Consider the following 6,260-nt stretch of genomic DNA (forward strand, 5'->3'; position numbering starts at 1 on the left):
GAGGGGAGGTGGCCTTTATAGGATCTCTTTGTAGGCACCAGTCAACGTTAACGTGAAAAGAGTGGGTAGAGTTAGAGGCGAATTTTGTAGGTAGAGTGGAATTAGCTTTAGGAAGTAGTGGGAATGAGAACTGGCACTTTAGTAAAGACCCAAAATTATTCAAGTTCAGTAGTTGTTTTAGTATGTACGGAAATGGCATATACGATAAACTTGGTAGTGTTGTATTTTCTTCTGTTAACTATGTTGTACTGAAAATATGGTCTGCCTTCTTGACCGTAGTTAAATGCTTCATGTTTAATTATTGTAAGACAACCAAACGGATTTGTTAGTGCATACAGAGACTAGACTATGTGGTCATATTCGCATGGGGTGACTCGGCATTAATTCGCTTTATATTTTTCCTCTCGTACCTCTCAGTTGTCCCGACTGGGACACAAAAGGCTGATCTGTGTCACTCTTAATCCCTCCTGAAACTGGCGATTTGGGGAGAAAATGCGGAAGCCTGTGTATAATAAACAATGGCACTAATAATTTATAGGTTTCGTTTACTTCTGAAAAATGCTTATATTGATTCACATTCATAGCTCGCAACCTTCATGGAATACATGGTCAAAATGTGGCACTTAATAGCTGACTAACATCTTCAACTAGGAAGCTGACAGGGTGGTTATAATATGCCATTTTTACTTAAAACGTTCTTTTGTTGAATTAAAATGATTGTTATATTTACCACAGATATCCGTTTAAAAAAATCCTGTGTAGGGCGTGGCCAAGATGGCTAACTGAGTGAAACTCTGTGACAACACTTTTCCCTCACTGATAATATAAACAAACATTAAAAACTGGAGATACATTTTAGCTATTTTTTTATTCACTAATAGAGAAAAGGTTTATAGCTACACTTTCTTAAAAATATGTAATTTTCCTGTTAGAATTTCAACTGCTTTGAAGAGACTTCAACATGAGCCACTCAAGAAATCGTACTCAGGATCCTTGTGTTAAAAAATAAATCCGGTCACTAATATGTAGTATGCAGGATGTATTACTTAAAATGGACAAACTGGATACCAAAATAGAAAGTTTCATAGAAGAGACCAGAAAGAAGATGGAACATTTTTAAATTCTTATGAAACGACAAAGGGCACAAATCAGCAGCAAGGAAGAAGTTTAAATGATCATGAACGGAAAATAGCTGAAGGTGAGTCTCAGACTGACTTTCTTTTATAAGAAAATAACTGGCTCATAGATAAAGTTGATGAATTAGACAACTGAGTGAGACAAAATAACATTAGAATTTATGGCATACCTGAAAAGTATGAGGGAGACAATATAATAAACTTAACGACCTGGCTACATAAAATATTATTGCTACCTGAAACTTTATCCTTTGGAATTAAAAGAGCACATAGATCCCGGAGATGCATTTGAAGAAGGAAAACTCACCACCATGTTCAATTATAGTTAAGTTTATTACTAGTTTAGAAAAAGATCAAATATTAAAAACATCATGCTGCATTCCACCTAATGAAATAGGTGAACTTGTAGTCAGATTTGAAAAAGATTATTCCAGTAAGGTAATGAATAAAAGAAACTCCTGCTTACCCCGATCAAGGAATATAAAAAGCAATATTAAAGCCACTTTGGCGTTTCTTGCAAAGATCAAATTATTTCTGTCTGAAGGAACTATATTTTTTGACACACTGGAGGAGGCATCCGCTTTCATTAACAAAAGTAAAATCATTAATATACTAAAGAAATGGATTGGAACAGTATAGCCCTCAAGAGACAGAGTGAGCTGAATTCCTGGAAAACTGCTTCTAAAATTAAAAATCTTAAAAACAAGTGACTTATCTGATTACAGGACTTTTATGGATTTATTTAATAAAACATGTGTATTGGACTTTAAGCTTCAAAGTGTATGTATGTATTTATATTTTAAGCTAAAACATTTTTCGTGATAAGGAATATAAATGGTTATTTTTACTGTTTTACTATATTTGTAGTTAAAGACTTAATATATTTCATTTAACTAAACATATACATCTATTTATAAATGTTAAATATTTCCTGTAAGAAAATATCATTAAATTATAAGTTAAGAATTTTATTTGTGAAACTTTGCTTAGTATGTGCATTGCTGAATTAACTGAATGTCAAATCTAATTAATGTGCTAATTAGAAGTGTTGAAGTACCGGTAATTTTGTTTTCTGTGTTCCTGTGTAGCACACTCCTTTCACAAGTTGTTTATGAAGCAGGTAACACTTAAAAAAGCTTGAGAACAAAAGAATGTTTCACTTGTGTCAGAATGCTGGATTATTGCCTGCCTTGCTTCCCACCTTGAGCTGTTCTGAAGAAAACTAGGTCGAAGTTCATCACTGATGTCTGTGAAAACAGAAAGGAATCCTCTTTTTTATTTTTTTTAAGTATATATGTGAGAAATCTACTGCAAATAGCATCTCTGTTTTTCTTGAGCGAAGAATTTGTTACTATAGAAATTTTTGTATTGAGCTGTTGCTGATGTAATTTGCTTACATTTTGCTGAATGTTGGCCTATACTGTACTGTTATTAACTCTAACTGTACATATTAATGGACAGACAAGTTAGATTTTGTTACTAATTATAACAGTTTAAAAGAATTAAGAAGAATGAGAAACTTGCAGAAGAAATTAGCAGCTGTTGCATGCTGTTGAGTTTTCATTTTCAGATGTTGTAATCAAACTCTAATATCAGGTTGTGAAGATTAGATCAGAACAGCAGTTTCCAAGGGCTAAACACACATTCAAATGAAACGAGCAGGAGTTCTTTTATATATAGTCAAGATTGCTTGTAATACTAGAATTAATAAGAATAAATGTGAATAACATGCATATGCACAAGGAATGTAATATCCATTATGCAAAATTAATAAGAGCAGTAAGTTAAATATATACACATACTATAATCTCTAATAGAGAGCCGATGATTAAATAGCTCTATAATGGGAGATTTTAGAAATACAACAGATACATAGAATAGGGTAGAATATTAGTGGTCCAATAAGAGAGAAATATATTTAAATTACTTATAAGGATATGTATTACATGTCCCCATGTGGCAGAAATGTGAATGTACAAGATCTCATATAACTTACATTGCAAATCATATAAAATATTTGAAAATATCTGAACTGAAATTTGAAGCTTCTTCATGTGAACTTTGAAGCTTTTTGTATATTGTATGTTACCAGATTCATTAATACTACCTGAAATAACATGCTTCATAAGACAGAACTGCATAGGATCATAGGAAGTTACTAGGCTATTGGCCCTGAGGCCCTTACAAGCCTAGCAAAGATTTTAGCCCATGTTCCGAGAAGTTAAAGGGTTAATGAAGTACTCTGCTTGACATGGAGAGGAAGTATATTCCACAGAAGGGGGGGGTCTCCGGGACACAAAACTGTCCTGCCACAAGTCCTGTTGATGTCACAGATCAGGTTGAGGTCATGCTTGCGGGTTATTCAAGTGGAGCTTGACATGTGGATATGCAGCAGTCCCATCAAGGTTGGGTCTGAGATTGCTTTGTATGCCAGACAGAGGACATCTCTAAGGGTCTGTATGAGACTGAGTAGAGGGACAGGGCCTTTAGCCTATCTATGTAGGATAGATGTTTGAGGCCCTGGATTCTCCTGTGAGGAACTGCTGTAGTCTCTCCAGCTGCTGCATGTGCTTTGTGAGGTACATGCCTAAAGGGGCATTGTACTCAATAATGGGTCTTATAAGGGAAGAATGCAGGGATGTTATGACCTTCTTGTCCCCTGGGTGAGATACCCTTACTAATGAGGTGGGCCATGTAGAAAGCTTTCTGTACAACAAAGGCAGTATGGTTGTCAGAAGTCGGTTTGCTTTTAATTTGGGTGCCCAAGTCCCTCATGACTGATTGCATGCTTGGGACATTGTTATTAATGTGATAATTTGTGGAGACATCACTCTGTGCAAAGGGGATAATGATGCTTTTATTTGACATTCAGTTTGAGGACATGTTGCTGGCACCAGTCATTTGTTTGGGTGAGACCCTATTAGAGGATGTCTACATCACTAGAGGAAATGATGACAGTGCCCAGCTTGTAGTCATCTGCAAACTTGGTCAGCCATAGTCCACTCATTTTGGCCTGCACCTCAGAAAAGTATATCCCAAACAGATGCTCCAAAACTGATCCCTGGGGTACGCCACTCATTACAGGTCTACTGCTTGAGGTTGCTTCAACTATTTTGACTAGGTGGGCTTCATCAGTGAACCAGTTTGCTATCCATCTGGTAACATATGAATTGATGCCTAGTTGAGAGAGTTTATCTGTTATATCTGAGTGGGGAATAGTATCAAAGGCTTTGGCCAGGTCAAGGTAGGTGGTGTGCACCATCTTCCCTTTGGCCATGGCTTTGGTGACTGTCTCAAAGAAGTTGACCAAATTTAACAGGCATGACCACCCCTTGACAAAACCAAACTGTACAGGATCGAGTTTTTGGAGGTTGCCAATATCCTTGTTAATGAGGTCCATGAGAATCTGTTCCATGGCCTTGCAGATCAGGCTCGTTAGGCTGTTAGGGCTATAATTTTCTGGATTGGTGGATGCTCCACCTTTGTGCAGGAGGATGACAGTGGTTGTCCTCCACTCAGCTGGGATGAAGCCGGTACTCAGGTTTTGGTTGAATAGGGTGCCCAATGATGCTACAAATTCCTGCCTGAATTCATGTAGGATGCAGCCTGGGATGTTATCAGGTCCCATGAAGGCTGTATTTGTTTGCCTTTTTGAGAGGACAGTGATGTCTTGCCCTCTTGAGATAAGGTAAGGGGAACAGGTGCTGGGGATGTCCTGATTTACTGATGGGGGGACAGAGGGGTGAAGTTTTCACTGAACTTGTCTGCCAGCAAGTTGGCTATATCTACGACATTTGTGTATATGGTGCCCTTGACCATCAGTACTGAGCAGATCTGAGTGCTTCCTTTGAGATTGTGGACATGTGAAGAAGGCCTTATGAATGTCTTTAATAGATGTGACCAGTTTGGACTCAAAGTTTGCTTTGGAGGATTTCACTACTGTTCTTATTTGCTTGTTCAAGGTAAGGAGAGATTGCTTCCAGTTAGGCACCCACTCCTTCTTGGTCTTGGACAGCAATTTTTTTCCTTTTGTTATAGAGTTTGTATCTTGCAGATGTCCACCAGACAGGTTTATTCTTCCTTGAGGAGGAGGATTTTGTCCTGTCGGGTATTCCTGATTCCATGCAACTGTAGAAGTGATTGTATAGTACTTTGGTATAGGTTTGGACATATGTGCCAGTTCCTATGGAGGGGGAGGGGGCTGTGTAACTGTTTATACCTTCCCTCAGGTGGCTGTAATCAGCTTTGGAAAAAGTTTTTTTATTTGACTCTAGCTGGGGGGGGGGGGTTAGGGAGATGGTGACTTCGAAAGTGACCGCTTTGTGGTCGGATCTTCCCAGGGAGGATGACACTGTAGGGATGCTGCAGTGGTTACTCATGTTGGTTAATACCAGGTCCAAGTTATTATCACCTCTTGTGGGAATGTCGACCAGCTGGTCCAAGGCATTTTCATTGACAAAGTTAAAGAATCTCTGGGGACTTTTGTTTTGGCATGAGTAGCTCTTCCAATCTATGGTTTGATAGTTAAAGTCACCTAGGATCAGGGAAATGTTTGAGTCTTGACATATTTGAAGAGGTCCAGATAGGTGGAGTGGGCATCTTGCGTCAAAGCTGGGGTTTTGTAGCTAGCTATGATTTGAATGGGGTCTTGTCAGTGGTAAACTGCATCTGGCTTGTCTCCTGTGCATCATACTGTTTGACCAGCCTGGAGGTGTGTATGTCTTTAATATATATTGTAACTCCACCTCCTTTTGCTTTGCTGCCCACGGTTTGAAGTCCAAATGTATGATAGGATGAGTAACCTTGTATGGCTGGGGTGCTCTCCACAACTTTGAACCAGGTTTCTGTGACTGCAGACATAGTATCTTCCAGGGTTAAGAATGCTTGCAATGAGTGCAATTTCATGTTTGATTCCTAGCATGCCCTTTAATTTGCATTTTGATGACATTTTCATGTTGGTAGTTTTGACCTCATGGCATTGTCTAATAAAGGCACTGTGGGGGAGGCAAGAGCTTTTACCAGAAGCCTGAAGCCCAAGGGAGACAGATGCAGGCCATCTCTGGCAAAGCATTGTGGTCTGTCGATCATGTCTTCCCAGGCTGTCAGATACTGGATCCCCTTAGA

The sequence above is a fragment of the Protopterus annectens genome, chromosome 16.part0 (assembly GCF_019279795.1).
Source record: "Protopterus annectens isolate FY-2018-M chromosome 16.part0, PAN1.0, whole genome shotgun sequence".
NCBI classification, from domain to species: Eukaryota; Metazoa; Chordata; order Ceratodontiformes; family Protopteridae; genus Protopterus; species Protopterus annectens.